Source organism: Canis aureus, chromosome 1 (genome assembly GCF_053574225.1).
Source record: "Canis aureus isolate CA01 chromosome 1, VMU_Caureus_v.1.0, whole genome shotgun sequence".
Classification (NCBI taxonomy): Eukaryota; Metazoa; Chordata; class Mammalia; order Carnivora; family Canidae; genus Canis; species Canis aureus.
The window spans coordinates 43,780,624-43,806,941 of NC_135611.1; the positions used below are offsets into that span (position 1 = coordinate 43,780,624).

A 26,318-nucleotide genomic window follows, 5' to 3' on the forward strand; every position below is an offset into this window, starting at 1 on the left:
ATCATCTCCAAAAATCATAAACTACCCTCCTATGGTTTCTCTAAATATAGTTTTTTAAGATCATAAAAATACTGAGTAAATCTACTCTCCCATGAGTGTGCTAATTACTGTTTTCGTTCATGGTAACATAAGAAATGGCTTAATAACAGCAACTTAACTGGAGGAGGTCAAACTGCTCTCATTCATTTAAACTAATGAGCACAAATCACCTTTGCATTTGATAGTAGTGCTCTAATGCCTATATCGTGGATACCTGCTACTATTAACTCCCAAAGACTCTAGAAACAAATACAATTTAAAGTGTTTCAGTTTTCAAAATTACTTAACACACATAGTTCCTAGGAGCTATGCGACCAGGAGGAAAACCTTATTTCCCACTACAACAGTAAAAAAAAAAAAAAAAACAAAAAAACCCAAACTGTTTCTCATTTCTCCAATTAAATGGTTTCAGGAGGATTCATTACCCGGAAAACCGGTATGGATGAACGCCGGAAATGCAGATGACATCCAGTCTCAGAAATGTTTATTCTAAGTGGGAACCAAACTATAAGATTCCTCTCTGTGATTGATGATCGCCTTCCCATGATAGAAATAATCTCCCTGTAAAATAATCTAAAAAAGAAAGAAAGGGGGAAAAAAAAAAAAAAAAAACTATGGGAAGCTAGCAAAGTTCTCTAGACAAACCTGCCAGAGACTCTTTCAAAGAGGGAGGCATTTATTGAAGAGTCAGGGAGGTTAGGGAAACTATGCCAGGAGCCAGGGCAGTCTTCCCCGAGAGACCAGGAGTGTCCCAGGTGAGCGGTCCCGGGCTCGGGCTCGGGCTCGGGCTCGGGCTCGGGCTCGGGCTGGAGGCGGAGGGCGCAGGGCGGGTCCCCGCGGCGGGCACCTTCCCGGCCCCGCGACCCCCTCGCCGCCCGCCGGACCCAGCGCCTCCCGAGGCCGGCGCGGGGCTGCCCGGGACGCGCTGCCCACGGCCTCGGGGTCGCGAGGAGCATCTCCCCGCCCGCGGCTCCCGAGGCCAGCGCTGTCCCTCCTCCATCCTCAAGTCCTCCGACATTTTTCACCGAGACAGGGAGGTAGGGAGCAGAGGAAACGACGGCGCGTCTGCAGCCAGACCGTGCCGCAGCACCAGGCGAGGCGAGGCGAGGCGAGGCGAGGAGGAAGGAGGCTGGCGAGGGGGCAGCCTTTAAACTGTGCTTCCACCGGCGATGAAAAGAGTCCTCAGCCCCGGCAGGGGACGTCTCGGATACACCCACCAGGGCAGCGCCTAAGGGGGCGGGTGGGCGCTCCTCCTCCGGGTCCCCCCGAAGCCAAGCACACTAGAACTCCCCTTCCTACGACTAACGGGAGGGGAGGAACAAAAGAGACCCCCACGCCCTGCACACACACACGCACACACACGCGCGCGCGCGCACACTCAGCTCACCGACGCTCTAGGTATGCATTTCTGCAATCCCTTCGGCTTCCACCTTCCCCACCTGGTGGGTGCATTTACCCAAAGGTAAAGGAAGAAAGAAAAAGAAAACAACAAACCCCAGCACCCCGAGGTGATCGGTCGGTGGGGCACCGTTAATGTCACATGCGGTTTTCTAACAAACCACCGCGGAAACCCGGCCGGACCGCGCGCCCCCGCGGGGTCCCCGCCGCCCCCGGCCTCGCCGCCGCGCACCCGACCGCGGGCTCCCCGGGCGGCCGCAGCTGGAGGGCGGAGGGCGGAGGGCGGCCCAGGGCGGAGGGCGGCCCGCGCGGCGGCGGCGGCGGCGGCGGCGGCGGCGGCAGCGACGCGGGATCCAACTTCCCGGAGCGGCGGCGCGGCCCCCGCTCCCTCCCTCCCGCCGCGCCCGCAGCCACCGCGCCGGGGCTCCGGCGGGGCACTCTCCGCCCCCTCTCTCCTTCGCCGCCCCCAGCCACCACCTTTTAAAAATTCATCCGTCGGAGCCAAGCAGACATTTTGATGTCATTCACTTAGCACCGCTCGGGTCCAGAGGCGGCATCTTACCCCGTGGCCTGGAGGTGTGGGCAGCGCACCGAGGGGTCCGGGGGCGCGAGGCTGGGCTGCTCGGTCCTCTAGCGGAGCCGGTTCGCTGCCATCCGCCCAACTTCAGCACCCAGCGGGCGAGGAGAGAGGGAGCGAGGCGAGGATGGAGGGGAGAGGGGAAGGGGAGGAGGGAGGGTGGGCGGGGAGGGAGCGGGAGCCGCTCGGCAGCGCGCATGCGCCCCGCGGGCGGGCGCAGCCCCTCGCCCGGCTCGGCCCGCGGGGCCGCTTCTCCTCCCCGCGCGCGGCCGCGTGAGTCACGGCCCCGCCCCCCCCCCCCCGCCCCCGGCGGCCCGGCCCCCGCGCGCTTGCCTCGGCTGGGCGCCCTCGGGGCGGGGGGCTCGGGGGGCTCGGGGGGCTCGGGGGGCTCGGCGGGAGCCTCGCGGCGCTGGGAGCCTCTTGCGCGGGGAGGCTCCGGCGCCTGGGCTCCTTCCCCCACGTTCGCCCGCAGCCCGCGCGCGGTGTTTTCTCGTGCGCTCCTGGAGCCCGCTGGAAACCAGCGCTGGGCTTTAAGCGGGGGGCGGGGGGGGGAGCTGCGGCAGCGGGGTCCCAGGGAAGCAGTCCCCGCGCGGGGCTTCCAGAAAGAGTGGAGTTAAGCAAGTTTTGCACACCAAAGGAGTCCACCCTGTGAAGAGTTCTTTACTGACGTCCTCATCCAAAAATCTGACCCTTTTCCCCGTAAGAATGATTTCAGATCTGGTCTGGATGGGAGGGGGGGGGGGCATATGTTCTGTCCCAGGGGTCTGGACCGCGGCCGCCCGAGTTTGGAGTGAGAGGAGCCGATGACAAGGCAGGAGTCGCGAATTAACTCACGGAGGCGTTGATGCTAGGGGCCTGGAGCATCCTTCGGGGACAGCTCGGTAGCTCTCGGGTCTGATAATTGTTCCATTCGCAAGCGGAACCCAGCTTGGTAGTGAAGAAGCTTTCGGATGCTTAATGCATCGTGAGCGCTAGATTGCATCTCCGATGATTAAATTTGAAGTGTTTGTGAGGGCGAATTAGGGAAGCGGGTGTCTCTCCTCAGATGTGACATCTGTGGGAAGAGGAGTGAGTTCCTGGCTGGAATGATTAGGCTTTTTTTTCTTATACCTACTTAAAACTGTTTATTCGTAAATACATATGATTTCCCATGGCTTGTATGCGCCCCTGCATTCAAACGGTGTTATTCTTATTTCAGGCTCCCTTACTGAAGAACACCCTCCTGGCCTCCCCCGCCCCCCTCTATCTAAGTGGGTTAAATATACGTCTTAGGGTTTGCTCCAGGCCTCCTTTCTCTGGCCACATCATGGCTTTAAGTACTAGTGCACTTCAAAGTGTATCTCCTGGACCAGCATTGATGTCTGTGAATTGTTCCTTACTAGTCTCTAATGAGAGAAAAGTACAGAAATGGAGAGTAACATTTAGAAACTTTCATGGCATGCCTTGGCATCCAAGCACAGTAGTCAGTTGTGCTTTGGAAGTCTTCTTTTATTTGCAATGAATTTTTGTTGGATTTTTGCAGTAGTATTGGTCCATGATGTAAAAAAAATAAATTTTTTTAAAAAGTGGGTTTTTTTCAAAATTAAAATTGAAAAAAAAAAGTTTTATGGTTTGGGTAGCCCCAAACCCTGTATCACTCCCAGACTTATATCTTTGGTCCTGGTCTGATAGAATGCTTTTATGGTGTTTCAACTACTTTTATGGCTCCATTTGAGGAATAATTATACTAGTAAATATTTATTGAACCATTACTGTGTGTTAGGTTCCGATCTAAATGTTTTACATACATATGTTTCTTATTTTCTCTACAAGGTAGAGGCTATTCTTATGTTTCACAGACATCTCAGAAGCAGAACTCTAGATATCCACCCCCTCCAAACCTGTTCCTTTTCAAATTGTTCCACTCAGTTACTGTAGTCAAAATTTAGAAGCTATCTTTGTTTTGTCTCTCTCTCTCTCTCTCTCTCTTTTTTTTTTTTTACCTCACATCTAATTAATTAGCAAGTCACCTTGTCTCAACCTCCAACACATATCCCCAGTTCATCCACATCTCTCCCTCTGCATTGTGATAACCATAGTCCAAGCTTCTATCATCTCTCACAGGAACTACCTACAAAAGGCAGCAGTTAGTCTCTCTTCCACAACCCCAAAACAACACATTCTCTAAACAACATCTGAGTGATCTTTTAAAAACATAATCACATCAATTGAGGCGCCTAGGTGGCTCAGTTGTTAGATGTCAGACTCTTGATTTCAGCTCGGGTCTCCATCTCGGGGGTCATGAGTTCAAGCCCTGCGTTGGGCTCCTTACTGAGCATGGAGCCAATTAAAAAAAGAAATTTAAAAACATAGTCACATCATGTCATGCTGCTGCTTAAAAATCTCGAATGAGTTTTCACTGTACTTTAAATACGACCTCTAATCCTTACCACTGCCAAGAAGGTTCTATGTAACCTTGTCCTAGATTACTTCTCTTACACCATGCTCCTGTAGACCATAGCTATGTGGTGTGTACCTATTTCTTTTACTTTCTTGAATAAGTCTGACTTATAGTACTTGCTGTCCTTTCTCCCCTTAGTCCTCTGCCCCCAGATCTTTGGAGTAGGTTCCTTGATATCCTAAAGGTCTCTGTTAATGTATCACCAACTCAGGCTTTACCTAACCACTCAATGTAATCTTCCCCAGAGTTCTTCTCTCTTGGGTTCTCTTGCTTTGTTTTCTTTCAAATACTTTTCACTATCTGAGTTGGCTTGTATTTGTTTACTTGTTTATTTTTGTATAAAGATTTTATTTATTTATTCACGAGAGACACAGAAAGAGAGGCAGAGACACAGGCAGAGGGAGGAGAAGCAGACTCCATGCAAGGAGCCCAATGTGGGACTCGATCCTGGGAATCCGGGATCAGGCCCTGAGCCAAAGGCAGACGCTCAACCGCTGAGCCACCCAGGCGTCCCTGTTTACTTGTTTATTATCTCCTTCTCCTCCTCTAGAATAAAGTATCTCAAGAGTTTTGCCTGCACTTTTCACTGTTTTATATCTAGTGCTCAGAACAAGATTTGGCACACTGTATATACTCAGGATTTAGCGGATGAATTCATGATTGAGTGAATAAATAACACACTTAGCAAAAGCATTCCTCATTTCTTTTTTCTGGTGCTTCTTCTTGGATCCTCATTGCTGCCTATCAGAATCTGTTGTTTCCCAGAAGACCGCAGATAGACTGCATTGTTTCCGCTGCCCACTCTATCAAAGATGGCTCCTTGCAATGTCACACATTTAAACTAGATGCCAGAGTCCTGTTCTTAGAACCAACTTTATGACAAGCATCATCAACAAGAAAAGAGATCTTTTACTTCCATGGGCTTCTCTAAAATATAATAATGGCTGTCTGGGCAACATTTTGCACCTGTAACAACTTGGATATTCTGTCCATAATTTACTTGCTGAAGTCAAATGCAACTTCTTGGTGACTTTCTAGGTATAATTTGTGGTGAAATCCTTTACACATTATTAATTAGAATGCTCAATGACAGTGTTGTAGGAACTGGATATGTTGCCTACACTCTGAGTGTTGAAGAGATGGGTGCAAGTAACCACAGCTTTAATGACCTTCACCTCATAGAGTTTGATCACTTGCAATCTATGTGTACATCTGGGTCTCAGGAAATATTTGCAACAGCAATGCATTAAACAATGACTCGGTGAAAAAATCCATTCAATAAACTTTATTAATGTCTGCCATATGCCTGGTATTAAGTCTTCAAATTTTTTGCAAAAACTGTAAATGTTATATAAAATTATTATATATGAGTCAGAAATGGATTTCGGTTCATTTCAGCCATGGAGATGCCTTCTCTTTGTACAGAATTTAAGAGCTCCTTGGGCTTATCGTTATCAAGCAGCTGTGTGGTAACTATGAAAAGAAGTGTTTGATCATGATCATTTCCATACCATTACGAATGCATTTTTCAAGTAGAATCTGGATACAGCAGCAGATTTTGGTATAATGACTTCATAGTAAGGCAGACAGGAGATCTGCAAGTAAGATATTTGCAGACAGAAAATATTGGAAAAGGACAGAGCATCAAATGTTTACAGTACATTTACTCATAATTAGGGGTCTTTTTCATCTTTAGGACACCTGAAATCTACCTCAGTGAGTTTGGTAACATTGGATGGTTATTTCAGGAAGAAATTATGTGGCATCTTTACATTTCATTCTCTCTTTTCCAACATGTTCATTTATTTAAAAGCAATGGTTTTACCTTTGAAAAGCAGAGGGAAAAGGAAGAGATTTGCTTCAATCTAGGAAACCCTGACTGTTCTGTCTAGGCAAACTTCATCAGAGTAGAGCCAGAAAGACAGTTAAAATGTGACTGCTTAGACATGCTTTTTTCTTTAGTTTTGGTAAACAGAGCTTACCATGTTTCTTCAATTGGTTTCAATCAAGCCTTAGAGACACATTCTTCTCAGAAAACTTTTTAGATGGAAACAGTCTGATTCCCAGATGTATAAAGTGAGATATAATTAGAGTTTCACATTTTACATGTACATTTTTATAAATCATGAGTTATTAACGTTTCTTTAACTTATCAGCATCAAACTTAAAAGGCTTAATATTACTCTGTTAGAATGGCATTAGTGCTTTATACCTCAACATAATTGGATGAAGTCCATGGAAACAGATATAAAAACCTTCATGTGATTTTTATCAGTTAATGCTCAATTTTGTACATCATAAATTCCTGCAGTGGTTTGACAAAATAAACTTGAGTCTCGGTCACCCAAGTACTTTATAAAAGTGCTCATTTGATGGGCCCCGCATATTCACGTTCTCTTTGGTTCAACAGATCTCTTATATGGTGTTGAACAACAGTACTCTGCTTCTCCATGGAAAATAGCAACATATTTATCTCAACTAGAAAACATGATGATATTCAATTATTACAGTCAGATTCTTTGTGAATGGAGAAAGATTTCAGAGTTTAGTGGTCTACGTTATATTATCTTGAGATTTTGGGAAGATTCTAAGTGGTAGTAGCTGGATTGTAGAGCAGGCTTTGGCTTTGTCAGAACTTCCTCCAGTGTTTGATGGAAGGAAGGTGGGGAAGGTTGATTTTGCAGTAGTTTCTCACATCTTTACTATGTTTTGATCGATGCAAATTCAGAGATGCATAAAATTAATGAATGTCTTCATGTATGTGTGTACTGTGTACATGACCTACAAGAGCCCAGGTAACTAATTTTTGAGTCTCATATTGCAACATACTTAAGTTGCAAATCAGAAAATCTATATTCACATTGTCAAAGCTTTGCTAAAGGCTTTGTGGTTTCTTGATTTCCTGTGAACTAGTTTCACAGTGTGACAATGTTAAAGTAGTATATGAAAATCTTTCGTAGTCTCACCTAAGTCTTCACATTTGAATTTTAGTGGAATTTACTTAATACTGTGAATGATTGCCCATCCAGTCTCATCTGTCCATTAATTCAGTCACCCACTCACTCAAAGAGCAATTAGGGAGTGTCTGTCCTGGCATCATCATGGGAAATAGAAATACCATGGAAAATAATGTTCCTATCCTTGACATGAGTTTATAATCAAAGTGAGATAGGCTCTACATACATGAAGTAACCAGAAGAAATCAATGAGAACACTTGAGATAATGTGGTATTATTTTTTCTTTCCAGGAGGTAGGGCAGAGAATGATGAAAAAGGAAATTGCATGTTTTATAATCAGAACTCTCAACTGTAAAGCATAGAAATTGCGAATGATCAAAGTGGCCCATTGAAGTACACACTGGGAACTTTCTTTGTATTCCATGGAGCTAGTTTTGAATGGCCTTGCAGATTTGTAATAAGAATTCAAGGAAGGAGGGATTTAAAATATAATATTCAAATAGGAAGTTGCTTGTTAAGTTCTAAGTTGCAGCCATTTAGAAATTATTCAGCACCTTCAGTATGCAAAGCATTGTGCAGGCCTCTGGGAAGATTGCAAGGTGAGTCATAAGGAACACAGTAGTGAGTAGTGTAGAGTCTAGAGATCACTCTCAGCTCATCGCTTAGAGCTGACTGTGGCCCTTGGGGAGCCCTGCAAAGAATGGGAATTATTTGCATATGTTGAGATGCATGGAGGGGCATTTGGGTTGGAAATCACAATGTGGTATCATGATTTTGTATTGGTTCAGAATAACAGGATATGCATGGGAAAACTTGATTAGTATGGCTTAGTGATTTAATAAAGTTACTGAATTTTAAATGTAGGCTGAGGTGACATCCAGAGGTGGGGGTGGGGAGTAAAGTCTCTAGTATTGCAAATTGATTTCACCTCCATACCAAGTCTAATCACTTGCTACTACTGTGTTGCACAGGATTCTGAAGCCAAATCTGATATTAAACATGAAAGATGATTGTGATTATTAACAATGTCTGATATGCTGTTGGTACATTTGTCTAGTATTTAAAATCACTATTTTAGTTAATAGGGAGTCAAATGATTTTGAAAAAGGGGAATTGTATATATTCAGGACAATAGTTCTTGAGAAGCTCTCAAACTGTTACTTTTTTCTCCAAAATTGGTATTCTGAGAACAATGACTTCACTTGGTAAATAAGTTGGGGTAATAGAAATTGATCTATAAATTTCTTTCTTGGGATTTGATAAATATACTGCCATATGAAAGGCTCCTTGATTACAAAAAGTCAGAATGGCTACTAAACACATGAGAAGATTCTCTTTCACACACACACACACACATTATTTACACTCATGCACACATATATTTGGTATCAATCTCAATTTTATTGATTCTGTGATCTAAAATTTAAATAAAGTTAACTTTAGTTTTAGTTCTAGTTAGTCATAAAGTCATAAACAGAATCTTCCTCAAACATAAGTGTATCTAACTTCTATTTTTTTACCATTCATTTGGGCAACATATACTGGACATCTATTATGTGGCTATGTGGCAGGTACTGTTCCTGGTACTGGAGATCCAGCAAGAAAGAAAACGAAAAAAAATCGCTACCCATTTGGGACCTATATTATAGTGATGGAGACAAAAATCAAGGTAAATACATAAAATATATAGTAAATTAGATGATTTTAAGATCTAAGGGAAAAAACTAAGTCAGGAAAAGGGGAGAGTATGTGTGCTTATGAGTTGCAAAGGGTTCTGAAAATATACATGTGGAAGGAAAGAAGGCCTCACCAAGAAGGTATATTTGAGTCAAGATGTGGGGGTTGAGCCCTGTGTTGGGCTCCCCACTCAGTGGGGAATCTGCTTGTCACTCTCCCTCTGCCCTGGCCCCTCCTCATGCTGTCTCTCTCTCAGATAAATATGTGAAGGAAACAAGAGATTAAGTTAGTGGCTTTCTGGAGACAGAATATTCCAGCAGAGGAAAGAGCTACTGCAAAGGCCCTTAGGTGAGAGTATGTCAATCATAGTCCCGGGACAGCAGTGGACAAATGGAGGGAGTTGTAAGAGATGATGTGAGAGAGAGAAAAGAAGGTAATCCTGCACTGCTTTGTAGCTCAGCATGTTGGCATGTTCACTGGGTGAATTAGAAAGCCATTGGAAGGTTTCTAATGGAGTGTCTATGCAAGAAGCTACAGCCTTCAAGAAGATTACATGCATTGTGTATATAACATAACCTTATAAAGAGCTGCTAAAGATCAATAAGAAAAAGACAACAACCAGGTAAGAACTGGAGCAAAATGAGAAGCGCATCTCTCTGACTCCTAGGCTGAGGATATAGGGGAAGGGGATGGACCAGAAGCCAGGAGTGCTCTTGGGCTGATATTACAGTCAAGCTGGAGGAGGAATGGTGGAGGTAAGGGCTGGAATCACAGCTCTGGGAGTATCAAGCAGAAGGCAAACACTCAATACATTTTCAAAGTCGAGTTTACAGGATTTGCTGACTGTTTGGATGTGTGGTATAAAAGAATCTAAGAAATCAAGGATGACTCCACTGGTTTTGGCCTGATCACAGAAACGTTCCTTTAATAACGATGTGTTTGACTTCCTGTTTCCAGAGCCCTCCTATCCCCACAGCTGAGACCAATAAATTAATATAAACAGACTTAACCAACAGTCTTGGCAGGACCTCTTGGTCCAAAAAACAAGAGGGATTCCAGAAAGGGGCAGTGCAGAGGCATCTATCAGTCTCTTATGCTGGTGCAGCTCTGACTTTGAATCCTGAACCTGTGCTTCAGATCTTGTCTTTTGCTGTGTCCCTTTGGCCTCTGAATGCCCACTTCTGTCATCTGGGATAGGAATGTCGCTCTTTACTCAGATACTTAAGTGCAATGAGGTTCTGCTCTAGTACCTTACCACCTGATACCTGCTTCCCAAATCCTCGATGCCAACCACCTGCCTGTCTGGTTTTCCATCTGTTTCCTGTTGCCAAATCCACTGCCACAGAGCTCTGCCTGGATGCCAGGACATCTGCCTGTTGCCTTGGGTTGGACCTCTCTAATGCTAACAACTTGCCCTGCCAGCCTGGACCTTTGCCTGTTACCTGCTGTCATCATCCCCTAGAGCTCTGTGGCTTTTTCCATGTGTTCAGTTCTTTCCAGTTCTTAAGATAATTCATTCATTTAAGGATTCACTCATTCATACCTGCATTAATGCATTCAAATGAACATTTACTGAGTGCTAATTTTGAGTCATCTATCTGAGACTGTAGATGAAAGGTGAATAATGTGTAGGCTCTATTCTCTATGTCCTAGAGAAGCTCCTAGAATCTAGAAGGACATGGGCTAATGAGGGAGACAGACATGTAAACAATATTTACAGTGAATTGTGATAATTGCTCTCAATCTCTAATCATCTTTTAAAAATTGAGACATTTTACGGCTACACAAAAAGCATGGTACAGTGTTTTACAGCATGGAATTGGAATTAATCTGATCAAGGCTAGAGTTTCAGCTCTCCCACTCAGTAGCTGAGTGACACTGGCAAGTTAATTTACCTCTTTACTTCAGTTTCTTCGTCTTTGAAATGGGAATAATAACTAGATGCCTTATAGGGTTGTTGTGAGAATTACATAAGATATTCATCTAAAGTGCTTTATCATTGCTGCTGACACATACCAAAGCATAATGTTTTAGCACATCTTCATTTTCTTCTTCCTCCTCCTTCCTCCCTGGCAGTCTAAGTGGGTGCGACAGGAATACAGAAGAATTGTTGTCATGAGGGGGAACTTCTCTGATCCCAGGGGCCTGGGTCAGGAGTCCAGGGCTCTCAGAGTGCCCTGTACAGATTTGAGTCATAACGTTCTTTAGGAATTGCCTATGTATTGGATCATCTCCCTCATAAGACTTGCCTCTTGCGGGCAGGTACTTTGCTTGCTCACACTGTAGCCCCAGCATCATACACAGTGCCATGTAGGAAAAAGTGCCCAATAAATATTTAAAAAAAAAAAAAAAAAAGAATGACAAGGTTTCCCAGTGGTGGTGGTAGTGCCTATTAAATTAAATTTGAAAGGAGGAATTCATCACATGAAGTTAGAATTAGAGCGTTTCCAGCATTCAGGAGAGTGTGAGCAGTGTGCTGAGATGGGAGACCCTTAATGTATTCAAAAAACCTCAGGTCATATGTTGGAGTCATCTATCTCTCTGTCTATGCACCGCGTGAGCTTTTGAATTTTGAAAGGTGGGCAGGAGCTAGATCAAAAAGGACCTTATATGTATAATAATGAAAGAGTTTGGACCTTTCTCTGGGATGCAGAGCACAGAATGCTATGATGTAGGGCACTCGAGGCTTTCCTTACCTTCCTTTCTCAGACTTCTCTCCCTGACCAACAGGGTCTGCTCCAGCCGCACCAAAATGTTTGTCCCACCCTCCCCTACCCCTGCAACACCACAGTGCTTCTGTTTCTTGCTTTGTTTCTTTGCTTATGCTGTTTCACTGCCTGGAATGTCCCCATCGTTCCCTATTACCAACACCCCTCAGTGGACCCGTCCCCTAATGATTATTCATTCTGTAGCCCAGGACTCACCAGCTCCAGAAAATCTCTGGGACTCTCACCCAGTCATTAAAGTTCACATCCATTGAGCACTTACCCTGTGTCAAGTACCCTGTTCACTTTGTGCCTATAATTTGATTTATCCATACAACAACCCTATAAAATAGGTACTACTATCCTTTTTTAAATTGAGCAAACCAAGATACTTTCTCATTTTTGGATTTATTTTACATTTTGTAGATTCACAAAAAGCTTAAATTATCTCAGGTTAAAGACTGGCTGAGCTATGACACTTGATGTAGGGGCTACAATCCCCGCTATCTTTGAACTTGAACATTACACTTCACTGCTTGACAGGGTCATGTGACCTTTCCATGTCAATGTAACTTTTTTTAGCAGTATCAATTTGACAGAATATTGTTGCATAGTTTCCATTTTACAGTTACAGTTTTAAACCTTTCTGTGTCAAATCCCTTTTCCCATTCCTTGATGATATTTTGGGCAGATTCCATAATTATCTGGTCACTTTCCATTATTAAGCTCACTCCAGCCCAGTTTAAAATTTTAATTTATTTTTTTTCAAAACTCTTTTTATTTCCATTGCAGGATAGGCTCTTGGCACAAGGGACTTGGAATGAAGTTTGGGCACACTCTGCTCTGTTACTCCCTCCCCCACCTCCTCTAGCCAGGCCTCAGCTCCACTGGGTCGGAGGGAGTCAGGGACGAGAGATGTAGAGAAAAGGGCAAACATGTCTTTATTTAACTGGTTTTGGCCACAGTTCTCTCCTTGTTGGCTGTTTGTGCTTTGGAAACAGACACTAATGGACTACTGGCGTTTTCATTTATATGGCATGTGTCCATATGCTGGCTGGCTGTGAGCACACGCATGAGTTCTTAGGAGGGCTGTGCAAGGGCTTCCATTGTTCAGCCCCTTATACCTGGGATCCAGCTGCTTGCTGTTCCAGCACTGTGGTCACACTGGTTTCTGTCACTGGCAGTCTCCCCATGGACTTTTGTTGCTAAAGTCTTCTCACCAAGTGGGCAGTCCTCTTGGCTGGGACTCCAGCAAGTTGACTCAAAAACAGGTTAGGTTTCCTGATGTCCACACATGTGTGAATTTCATGAGAAATTCACACAACCTTGCTATTCTAGGGGGTAGAAAATGCAAGAGACCACACTGCCACCATACCTCTCTGCTCTGCCATCCATTCATCCATCCATCCAGTCATGGCACTGATAAGTAAATCTACAACCCAAGCAGATGCCTATTCAGAGCACTGAAGGAGATGCTCCTTTTGTGGCAAACATGCCTAGTTTATTGCTTTTGTCTTAAAAATATTTTATGTATAAAATACATTATTCATGATAAAGTTTAATAAACACTAAAAAACAACCACCATGTATTTATCATTTTGAGAATTAAAACATTTCCCAGTACCTCAGAATTATGAGTATATTTGGACTCTGGATTTTGTGTTAATTCATTTTTATACATTAAAAACATATAATTTTAGTATATGTATATTATATTTATTTTCTATTACTGATATAACAAATTATCACAATCTTGCAGCTTAAAACAATATAAGTGAATTATCTTATAATTTTGTGGGTTTGGAATCTGATGTGGGTCTCGCCGGGCTATAAAATCAAGGTGTTGACAGGGCTGCATTCCTTTCTAGATGCTCTAGGAGAGAACCCATCTCTCACTTTTCTAGTTTCCAGAGACGACTCACATTCCTTGGCTCTTGATGTTCTGCCTTTAAAGCCAACGATGTTGCATTTTTCTGACCTTTTTAAATCACACTTCATCTTCCTTTAAGTGACTTTGTTACTTAGTTTCCCTTCAGTTACAGCTGGAAGGGATTCTCTGCCTTTAAGGCTCCATGTAATCAGATTGGACCCACCTGGATAATCTTCCCATCTCAAGGTCCTTAAACACAATTTCAAAGGTGTGTGTGTGTTTGTGTGTGTTTACCACGTAAGGTAACATATTCACAGGGTCTGAGGATTATATATGAGGTTAACATCTGTGAGGGAGCATTATTTTACCTACCACATATATATATTGCTAAAACATATTTTGTAAGTTTTGCTTGTTTACACACTTTACATAAACAGAATTAAATAGGTATTTTTTTCTGTGACTTACTTTTTTTTACCTATATTCGATTTTGGGTTCATCCATGTTGATGCATGAGCTGTATTTATTTTCATTACTACACAGTATTCTATTTTATGAATATGCCATACCATGATATAATGAATAAATATACCATTTGTATATCTGTTCTAATGTTAATAGACATTTCAATAGTTTCAAATTTTGAGCTATTAAGAACATTGCTGATATGAATATTCTTAGAAATATTTCCTATGATTTGTGTGAGCACATATTTCTTTAGTTATATTTAGATGTGAAATTAAAGGCATTTCACATATTTCATTTTCCATATTTGCTCCTGAGAAGCCAGCTGTCACTCTATTAATCATTTTACTTTTATATTATCTATCTTTTCTCTCTGAGTTCTCTTAAGCTCCTCTTTTTGTCTTTATTCCCTCTGTAGATTTCTTTTATTTACATGCTTGGAATTTGTTGGGTTCTTAAAGCTGAGAAAGACTAAAAGCAATTATGATAATTATTTCCTCCCAAAAGTTAGGGGAATAAAACAAGATAATCTGAAGACAAGCAGAGGAAGAAATTACTAAAATGTAAGCAGAACGAATTGAACCAGAATAAATAATAAAGTAAAACAGATTTTTTGAAAAGCTGATAAAATCAATAAACCATCAGTACAATTAATAAATAAAGGTGAATAAAGTGCAAACACTCAAAATAAGGAATAACAAGGAGGAAATAACTATCAGAACAGAAAGAAGTTGTATAAGTCACAAAATATTAATTTTTTTAGAGGGAGCAGGGATGGGGGTGAGGGGGTAGGAGGGGCAGAGGAGAGAGTGAATCTCATGTGGGCTCCATTCAGCTCAGCTCTCTGGGAGCCCACCTTTATGCTCAATCTCATGACCCTAAGATCATGACCAAGCTGAAACCAAGAGTCAGATGCTTATCCAACTGAGTCACTCAGGTACCCCACAATAGATTAGTTTCTACTATTTCTTCAACTTTTCTTCCTCTCATTTTTCCCCACGTCTCCTGGAAACTCAATTTCGTGTTTGTAAAATTAGTTAACATTGCTTACATTTTCTATTCAGTTTCTTTGATTCTTTTATTTCCTCCCTCATTATTTTTTGATAATTTGCATCAGTCAACCTGTGTGTAAATTCACTACACTTTTTTTCTGCAGTGTTCATTGGGCTATTAAGCCTATCTAATGTACTTTTGATTTCAGGTGGTGTATTTTTCAGCTCCAGAATTTCTAGTGTATCTTTATTTTTGTGGTTTCCATTTATTTGTTGAGATTTACCATGTTTACCCATTCTTTACCTTTTGCTATAATTTATATGCATTAGTATTTTCAAAGTCCTCCTCATCTGCTAGATACAGTATCTTGATATTGCAGGTCCTTTTTCCTTGAATCTTTGTACCTTTTGTAATGCTTAATTTCATATCAGAAGTATATAAAATAATAGTGGAGATGAAGTTATACCTTTTTTGGATAGTACTTTTCCAGACAGTGAGAGCTATTTCCTATGTCTGGCAGCTAAAATGAGGGGATAACCAACTTTAATAACATTGAGATTATCTATCTCCTTTTAGCCCAATCCCTCCACCACCATGTGAATCTCACTGATTTTGCCCTAGTCCAGTGTCATTTGGGCCGTGCTGTTGAGCTGCAAGGCCCAAGGTTCCAGGCCTTGTGAGAATGTCAAGTTGCATGGGTTCATTCTGCATTTTAAGCCTAGCTTTCCTTCTCTTTCTTTCCACAAAATTAGTAGTTACAGTCAGGAAGAATTGTCAGATTAAGAAAATTATTAAGAAAAAAATGTAATGTCAAATCAATGCAATAAGTTTCTACCTTAAAAAGCTAAAAAAAAAAAAAAAAAAAGAAAAGAAAAGAAAAGAAAAATGAACCAAAAGTAAGAAGAAAAGAAATAATAAAGTTTAGAGAGGAAATCTAGGAAAGAGAAAACAAAGAATACCTACAAAGGCAAGAGCAAGTATTTTGAATTCATCAATAATATCAATAAACCTCTACTACTAAGTCTTTAACAATGAAAAATGAGAGGAAATATAATAACAAAAATTGATAGGGAAAATTGATAGGTACCATTTCAGTTCCCACAGCAATTAAAAAGATAATGAAGGAATATTATGAATGATGTTTTCCAGTAAATTTGATAGCTTTGATGAAATGGTCAAAATCATTGAAAGACAGAAAATAATCATGCATAAGGAGAAACAGAAAATCTGAATCTTCCTATATTATATAAAGGAATTTAATTTGTAATTAAAATATTTCCTACAAGAAAAACTCTGCCGAGGTGGCTCATTGGTGACTTTTATAAACGCTAAAAAAAAGAAATAATTCCAAATTTATATGAGTACCATCAGAAAATAGAGGAAGACAACACTTTCTGACTAATTTTATGAGTCTAGAATAACCCTTCTTTTGACCCAAAAGGAAAATTATATTTAAAAAGACAATCATAGGGATGCCTGGGTGGCTCAGCAGTTGTGTCTGTCTTAGGCTCAGGGCATGATCCCTGGTCTGTGGATGAGTCCCACATTGGGCTCCCTGCGAGGAGCCTGTTCTCCCTCTGTCTGTATCCTTGCCTCTTTCTCTGTGTCTCTCATGAATAAATAAATAAAATCTTTTAAAAAAGGCAATTATATACCAATAGCACTCATTTAAATATAAACAAAGTTCTTAACAATGTAATTGATATATCCAATCTATCAATACATAAAAGGATTGTGCACATCATAAATACTGGGTCTATTTCAGGAATGCAAGTTTGCTTTAGCATTAGAAAAATAAACATAACTCACTATATTATCAGAATAAAGAAGAGTAAAACAAATAATCATCTAAATAAGTTGCAAAGAAAGTATTTCGCAAAATGTAACACCCATTCATGATAAAAAACTCTTAGCAAACAGGAAACAATTAAGTACTTCCTCAATGTGATGAGGAGAGCCTGACAAACACAGTGAATTATATGTAATGATGAAATATTAAATGCTTTCCCTGAAGATCAGAAACAAAACAAGGAAATTCACTCCTGCCAGTTTTATTTAATATTCCACTGGAGGTTCTACTTAGTGCAATAAGTGATTAAAAAAATGAAAGGCACTGAAAAATGAAAGCCATGAGGTTTGGAAAGAGGAAACAATGTTTATGTTTATTTGTTGATGACAGGATTCTGTACATAGTAAATTTAGAGGAAAAAAATTAAAAATCAACTAGAATTAATAAGTGTATTTGGCAAGGTATGAGGATGCAAAATCATTTTTGGAAAAGTACTTGTATTGTATTTTGAATGCAATTTTTATAAATTTCATATAAAAATACAAAGGACTGAGAATACACAAACCAATCTTGAAAAAGAAGAGTTCCAAGATTTACAATGCCTGATTTTTTTCTTTTAAAGATTTTATTTCCTTATTCATGAGAGACAGAGACATAGGCAGAGGGAGAAGCAGGCTCCCTCCAGACCACCTGATGCAGGACTTGATCCCAGGACCCCTGGATTGTGACCTGAGCCAAAGGCAGATGCTCAAACACTGAGCCACACAAGTATCCCTGTAATACCTGACTTAAAACTTAGTATAAAGATACAATAATGAAGACATACTATTTGCTTAAGAATAGTCAGTCAGGGGCACTTGGATGGCTCAGTCCATTAAGCTTCTGCCTTGGGCTTAGCTCATGATCCTGGAGTCCCTGATCCAGCCTAACATCAGGCTCCCTGCTCAGTGGGGAGTCTGCTTCTCCTTCTGCCCCTCCCCTTGCTTCTTCTTTCTCATTCACTCATTCCTAAATAAATAAATAAATAAGTAAATAAATAAATACAATCTTTAAAAAAAAAATAGTCAATGACATGGAATGAAGAATCCAGAAACAGATCTACATTTTTACAGTTAAATAAATTTCAGTAGAATTGCCAATGCAATTCAGTGGGGGAGAGGAATAGTGTAAAATGTACTATGCCAGATATTCATATTGAAAAAGAAAAGAAGCTTGACTATCAACGTCAGTCCATATTTTAAAAAATTATATGAAATAGATAATCCTAAAAGCTAAAATTACACGGTTGCTAGTTTTATGGATCTACAAAACTTAGTAATCTTTTGTATGAAACCAGAAATGATAAATTGCACATCATCAAGACTTCTTTTTATCAAAAGTCACAGTACAAAAATGAAAATTCAAGTCATAGTTGGGAAGAAAATATTCAAATGCATAAAACTGACATATATGTCTATCTAGAATCTATATCAAAAACTCCCAAAAATCTATAAGAAAAACAACCTGATTAAAATGGATAAATTATTTGAACAGAATCTTTATAAAGAAATATTATAAGTAGTCAATAAGCACACAAAAATGTATGAATGTCATTAGTCATCTGGGAAATGTAAATTGAAACCACAATGCAGTTTATAACTGCTAACGAATGTAAATCAGCATATGACCACAAGAAAAGGTAAAATGAAAAATTCTGAAATTGTCAGATTTTGAAAAGGATTTTGAGTCAAAGGGACTCACATACATTGCTGGTGTATAAAATGGTACAACCAGTTTGGAAAACTCAATTCTTTATAAAGCAAAACATACTTATCCCCAAGACTCAATAATTCCATATTGGATATTTACCCAAGGGAAATGAAAACCTATTTGCAGGAAGGTTCATGAATGCCATAGCAGAATTATGCATAATAATCACAAATTGGAAAAAATATTTCCTCAATAGAAGAGTGAATAAGTGGTATGTTCATAGACTAAAGCACTAAAAATAAAATAATTAATAAAATGACTACAAGATATCAATGCATGCAACAACATGGATAAAACTCTAAAAACATTTTATCAAGTGAAAGAAGCCAGTCTCATGTGGTTCTATTTTTATGAATTTCAAGAACAGTGGTTACTTCTGCTGCAATTTGAAAAATTTGAGTCTCATGTTTTTTTGGTAGGTAGATATCAGTGTTATGCACTTTTTTTTTTTTTAAATCTTTATTTTATTTTTATTTATTTGTGATAGTCACAGAGAGAGAGGCACAGAGACACAGGCAGAGGGAGAAGCAGGCTCCATGCACCGGGAGCCCAATGTGGGATTCGATCCGAGATCTCCAGGATCGTGCCCTGGGCCAAAGGCAGGCACCAAACCGCTGTGCCACCCAGGGATCCCGTTATGCACTTTTTTGAATGTAGCTTTTAGCATTATAAAATGACCTTTATTTGACTTGTTTATTATTTTTTTTTACTTCATTCCTTCTACCTCAAGATATTGTTCACAACATTATTTTTGCATTGCCTTGCATATCTTTGCTTATTCTTAAATTTTTAACTTTACCAAAACCCTTTGTTTTAGGTATGACAAAGTATTGGGTTTTGCTGTGTAAGTAATCTGAATGTTTTAATAAGTGATTTAAGCTCATTTACATTTACTTAATCATTGATATTGTTGGTTTCAGTTTGTTATCTTGTTTTATAATATATTTTCTATATGGCTTAATATTTCAACTAAAAATAAGTGTCCTTTTTAAAGCTTTTCTGTTGATAATTCTTTCAGGATATAGGAAGTTGTGATTCAAATTTTGTAGTTTTATTTATACTATTTTTATTTTTTATTTTTTTTTAAGATTTATATATTTATTTATTCAGAGAGACACAGAGAGAGAATGAGAGGCAGAGACACAAGCAGAGGGAGAAGCAGGCCCCATGCAGAGAGCCCGACGTGGGACTCCATTCAGGGTCTCCAGGATCACGCCCTGGGCTGCAGGCGGCGCTAAACCGCTGCGCCACTGGGGCTGCCCTATACTATTTTTATATTACTCTTAATCATCTCTCTTTTTAGATTCTGTTTGTATCTAAGACTAAAGTTAGTTTCTGCTTTGCCTTGACCTTCCAAGTTTAATCTTGAGCATTATTTTGGTGTTAATCTCTATTCTCCAAATTACTTAAACTTCTACTGCCTTAATTATCTTAAAATATACTGTTAAGTCTTATGTATATTTCAAGTCTTACATATACTTCAGCTTCTATTACTTAACTTATTAGCTTCAGATAATATTCTTTTGCCTCTAATTAAGTCATCTGTGGTAATCTGTGGGCTTATTTCATTATCCATGATATTTCTAAGTTGTAATTTTTGTTAATGTTAATGATTAAACATGTAAAAACTCTATTTTTTTACCCTTATTCCTGTGTTTCAGTCTTAGTTCTATCAAGTTAAATATTTGCTAAACTTTCTACAAATATTTTGTGTTTGAACCTCATTCTTTTGTAGATTCATCATGAAGTGATTATAGGAATGATATTCCTTGAGATCTTCCATATTTATAGCTGTTTGCCTTTGGCTTTTATGTTGAAGACAGGTTTGGCTATAACATAAAATTCTTGTCTCACATTTTCTTTCTTTTAAAATCTTTTTTTTTTTTTTTAAGTTGCTACATTCTTTTTCTAACATAGAAGTTGCTTTGGAGAGTTCTCATATTAATTTGAGAGTTGTTCTCTTATAAGTGATTTTGACTTATTGTTTGGAAACTAAAGGGATCCCCTCCTTTATAAAAAAAAATAGTAATTTTGGCTTACAGTATGGCCTGAAGTTGATCATTTCTGGTCAATTTTCTCAGGTACACAGTGTGCTCTGTTCTTTACTATTCTATTTCAGGAAATATTTTCCAATCATGGTTTTAAATATTTGTTTTTTCCATTACTTTGGTTTTCCTCTTTGAAGACTTCAATTATATATGTGGTTTTCTTATTTTCTGTCTTCAATGTCTATCACATTTCCTATACCCATTTCCTATGGTCGCTACAATAAATTATCACAAATTTTGTGAGTTAAAACCACACAAATTTATAATTTTAGAGTTCTGGATGTCAGAAGTTGAGACTAGCTGGTTTCTGTTCCATCTGGAAGCTATAAAGAGTCTATTTCCATCTTTTCCAGCCTCTCAAAGCTTCTTGCATTCTATGGCTCATGGGCTCCCATCACTGTGACTTCTGCTTCTGATGTCACGTATTCTCTGACTTTGACACTCCTGCTTCAGTCCCATAAATACTCTTATGATTGTAATGTATCCATCTGAGTAATCCAGGATAATTTCCCCATTTCAACATCTCTAACTTAATCACAACAGCAGGGTTCTTTTACTATGCAAGGCAATATTTTTACAGGTTCCTGGGATTAGGATGTAAACATCTTTGGTGGAGGGCATTATTCTGCCTACTACACACACATTTTTCAAATCCTGGATTTTTAAAAATCATTTTCTTTATTTCTGTATGATTTCCCCCCAATTTTCTTCTTTCTTGTTCCTATTTCCCCTACTGTGTCTTTTTTAGTATTTCTTTACTCTCATGCTTTTCCAATTTAGCGTTATTTTACAACATATTATTTTATTTTTTCCTAATTTTTTATTGATACTTAATATCAGTGAGGGTGACAAAACATGAGAGACACCTAACTCTGGGAAATGAACAAGGAGTAGTGGAAGAGGAAATGGGTGGGGGGTTTCGGGTGACTGGGTGATGGGCACTGAGGGGGGTACTTGGCGGGATGAGCACTGGGTGTTATGCTATATATTGGCAAATTGAACTCCAATAAAAAAAATTACGAAAAGCCATAAAAAATTTCTTCTGAGATTTTCTATTTCTTGTGCTGTTTTTATCAAAGCTTTAATTGTTGTCTAATACTGAAATATTACATTGCAGTTTTCATCTACTGTGACCTCATTTTTCTAGTGAGTTCTTACTGTTTGTCTTATTTATTAAGGTCTCATTTATCTTTCCATTCTAATGATTTCGTGTGACATTAGAAAGAGTTTTCTGTTGTCGTTTCTTATGTTTGCATAAGGAACAAAATAAGGTGAGATTTCCTGGGATATTAGGAGAAATGCAGATTCGGGTGGCTTTCTATGAATCACAGTCTAAGAATTTCTTTTTTGGTTTTTACCAGGAAAGATTAAATATATACTCTCTCTCTGTTAGCCATTTGTTTGTTTCTCAAAACTTTGTCTAGCATAGAAAGAATTTCTACTTCTTGTCCCTGAGGTTCATAAGCCTTGTCTTCCAAAGTACTTCATATTTCTTAGGGTTCCTTTCTGTGAGCCCCTCAAAAATCCTCCCTTCTACTGTCCGCCTCTTTCTCTATTTTTTTCAAATATTTTATGTATGTATGTATGTATGTATGTATGTATGTATTTGAGAAAGAGAGAGAGTGCCTGCCTGCAAGCATGAGCCAGGGAAGGCAGAGGGAGAAGGAGACAGAGAAGCACACTCCCTGCTGAGCACAGAGCTTGATCCCAGGACCCCAGGAACATGGCCTGAACTGACATCATCAGAAGTCTGTTGCCCAACCAAGCCACTCAGAAGCCCCTGTACTGGTTTTTCTATCTGGTTTTCTGGAGATGTTTGGGAGGTTTAAAGCAACTGCATTGCTGACATGGTGTTACAGAAATCCTGACATGCATTTCAAGAGAATCACTATAGTTACTGTGTTGAGATTAGACTATAGAAGAATGATAAGGAAGCAGGGAGAGTAATTGCTTCACCACTGAAGTAACCTAAGTGATAGATGAAGATCACTTGGATGATGATTATCAAAGTTCAATTCTGGATGTTTTCTGAAGGCAGAGCTGTAAGATTCACTGATGGATTGGAGGTTGGATGTCAAGGAAGAAAAGGAGGTAGAACATTTGGAGGGAAATAGTTGTCCTTAACTGGGATGTAGAAATTGTGGCTACATCAGACTGAGTGATTGAGTGTCACGTTAGGTTAGGGTTAGGCTGTGCTGCAATAGTAAGCCATGAACTCAATTTCCTGCATAAGGAATAAGATGGCAGCAAGCTGACTTCCTTCATCCTGTAGCTCTGCCACAGGAGTACTTTATCTTCACTTTTGTCAGAGGAGGATAAAGGGAGCTGAAGGACCATGCAGGTGGTGACAGGTGCTGTTGCTTCTCCTTTCTCTCTCTACTTTTCCTCTTCTTCCACCTCTTCTTCTTCCTCCTCCTTCTCCATTTCTATTTAGTTTCCCCCCCAAATTGAAAGTACCATTCATTGCTTCTGTTGGCATCCTATTTGCCAAAACTCAGTTACACAGATCCCACCTACATGCAAATCAACTGGAAAATTAATTTGCTGCTTACGTGATTTTCCTTTCAGTGAATTCCTGCTTGAATACTTTATTATTTGCTCACTGTACTATGTGTAGGAATTCTTGATACACTTTGATAAATAATTTTTTGTATGTTATATATGTTTCAAATATCTCCATTGTCCAAAGCCTGCTTTTTAACCTTGCTTATAGTTACTTTTGTCATTTGTGATGTATTAATTTTGCAGTATATTTTTCTTTATGATTTGAGCAGCCTATATCTTGCTTAACAAATTTCTTCTTGTCTTGACATGCTAAAGATATTCTACATTTATTTCAAAGAGTTTTAAACTACTTACCTTGTTTTTTATCCTTGCTTATTTAAATTCATCTTGGGATCATATTTTATTTTCCTATCTGACCTAATTCATGATGCCATTCCTGTCACAGAGGAAGCTTTCCTTTCAGTGCAGGCTTACTTGTTTGTTTGTTTGTTTTCATTGTTTCCAATTTTATTTCCACTGATATATTTGTCTTTCTCTGTGCAATAAAATATTTAGTTGCCATAACTTCAAAATAACCCACAATTCCTCATTTTGTTGTTTATTCTTTAATTTCTTATTTTCTATTTTCATATGCTTATTTTAAATATGCACTTTAATACCAGTTTGTCAATTTTTAGCAGAAATCTTGCTACATTGAGTTGAATTACATTGATTTACAGATAAATTTAGATAGACATGAACTATATACCATATTGAATCCCCTGTTTTACATTTGCTTATCTATTTGTATTTTATGCCTTTAGATAATATTTTCAAATTTTGTCCCTATAGGTTTTATTCATTGTTAATTTGGTTATTTCTAGGCTACTTGTACACACTTATTTCTATTGGGACTAGGCTTTTTTATTTCATATTTTCTTTTTAGGTTCCAATATTTACAGGACCATTATTTTATTGTGTATGTTGTATATGCATGTATCTAATTACTTGCTGGACTGTTAAAAATTATATTTTATCCAAAATATTTGGTTTTTGGTAGAGATTATAATTTTTGCTAATAATTTCTTTATTCAGTTACTTTCTGTAAATAAACAGTTTAGAAAAGTTCCTGATACAGTAAGGGCTTAATAAATGTTAGTATTATAATTGTTTTCATTACTATTTTTTAATTTTTGGTATGCAAATGCACTCACTACCTGCAAACAATGACACATTTTCCTATTTTATTTCACGTTAATATTTCATTTATTCTTCTGTTTTATTGTGTTAGTTTGGAATATTGTAAGTAATGGTAGAAATGTATATATATTTTAATATGAGGCAACTTTTGCTGCCAAGGCTGGCAAATTCTTTTATCAGGTTAGGAAGTTAACTTCTATTGGTTATGAGCTTTGAAACAATCATGAATATGAGTTGATTTTAAAGAATGTTACTTTGTTTTTTTTTAAAGATTTATTTATTTTAGAGAGAGAGAGAGAGAGACAGCATGGACAAGAGAGAGCAGAGAGAGGAGCAGAGGGGGGAGGAGAGAAGAATCCTCAAGCAGACTCCCTACTGAGCATGGAGCTGGTCGTGGGGTGGGATCCCAAAACCCTGAGATCACAAACTGAGCTGAAACCAGGAGTCCACTGCTTAACTGACTGAGCCACCCAGGTACCCATGGAGTGTTACTTTTGCATCTACTTTTTAAAAAAGATTTTATTTTGTTTATTTTAGGGAGAGAGAGAGAGAGCGTGTGTGAGCAGGAAGAGGAGAAGCAGATTCCCCTCTGAAGTGCAGAGCCAGATGCAATGCAAGGGGGGCTCCATCCCAGAACCCTGAGATCATGACCTGAGATGAAATATTTTGAAGTCACTGTGAGGTTATTTGGAACTTTAAGTACTGGAAGATGGGAAGAGGTGAATGTTGAAAAACCAAAGGGGCAAACCAGGTAGAGAATGTACATCGGCTCACTCAACACCAATTCCAGCTCCTCCCCACCCTTCTTGAGCTCATCTCCCAGTACTGCAGTGTCTGGAAGTGAAATTTGTGTATTAACATACCAAAAGGAAAAAATGAACATTTTCAATAGATGCAAAAGTAGGGGCACTTGGGTGGCTCAGTCAGTTAAAATAAAGGCAAGCATAGCCTTCAAAATGCTACTGCCTAACATAATGGATCCATTCCTGCATCAACAAAAACAACCTTCTTTCTGAAAGCAATTGCACAAAGTCTCATCAGATTCTGCATTAATTTCTGGTTTATGTTCATTCTTCTATTGGTTCATAACTCAGCAGCATCTTGATATCCTGTAATCTCTGCACTAAAATATCATTACCATCATTACCCACACATCCTGTATAATATCATTGGTAAGAATAGAGAGTGGGAAAAAACCCAGAGTCATATACAAAAAAGAATATAGCAGCACGATGCAAAAATGTAGGTGATGTTGTAGTCATCATTTATAAATGTCACAAAGTCATATATGATATAGAATAATTTCTTTCTTAACTACTCATTTCACATTTCCTTTGCTTTTGACCAATACCTTCACTGAACAGTTTCTTTAGTTGACAGGTGACTTGAAATTTATTCCTGGGAATTTTGAACTCTTGATGATCCTGCCTGTACTAGGCTGCTGAATTATGTCCTTCTCTTGTACAATCACATGTGGGTGAACTACTAGGGATCCAGTAGGATTCCCTAAATAATATGCATTCTCCTCCTTGTCTCCAACCATACATCAGCACTCCTATCTCCCCTTAATAGTAAGAATCACATACCTGAGACAACACAACAATGAATATAGTAGTTTGACACTCTTCCTACTTGAAGGAATTTTCATTCCCACTGTCCTTCAGGACCACCTTAAATGGAAAACAGAGAGCCATGATAATCCAATTTTCTGTGGATATCATGAAGAAGCATCTGTAAACCAGGCTTAACATTTTTCCTTCTCAGTCATCCAGTCAGAGGGAATTCCGAATAAGGCTCAGGTGTTTGCTGAGGACTAAGTGATGTGCAGCAGGAACAGGCATCCTGGAATGTGAATATCCGCTTGATGTTACTGTGTAGTAAAGACCTACCAAAGCCTGAGAAAATATGTACCCCTTCCCCTTGGCA

General features: G+C 39.4%; 1 protein-coding gene and 1 long non-coding RNA gene across 11 annotated transcripts in view; one reads left to right on the forward strand and one right to left on the reverse strand.

Moving 5' to 3' along the window:
• Positions 1-2,168, reverse strand: part of RGS17 (regulator of G protein signaling 17) — a 95,720-nt gene extending 93,552 nt beyond the window's left edge. For 7 of the 9 annotated variants that reach the window (XR_013379540.1, XM_077897286.1, XM_077897293.1 and 4 more), the window contains exon 1: positions 2,000-2,140. The gene's annotated coding sequence lies outside the window, so the exon portion shown is untranslated. Of the gene's footprint in view, positions 1-1,999 lie in introns of all 9 variants that reach the window. The other 2 variants (XM_077897325.1, XM_077897282.1) reach the window with 2 other exon arrangements.
• Positions 2,169-2,567: 399 nt separating this feature from the next.
• LOC144284319 (uncharacterized) overlaps positions 2,568-26,318 on the forward strand; it is a 75,707-nt gene continuing 51,956 nt past the window's right edge. The window contains exons 1-3 of one of the 2 annotated variants that reach the window (XR_013352697.1): positions 2,568-2,713; positions 8,984-9,081; positions 19,771-20,002. This is a non-coding gene — a long non-coding RNA (uncharacterized LOC144284319). Of the gene's footprint in view, positions 2,714-8,983; positions 9,082-19,770; positions 20,003-26,318 lie in introns of those variants that run through there. The other variant, XR_013352691.1, reaches the window with a different exon arrangement.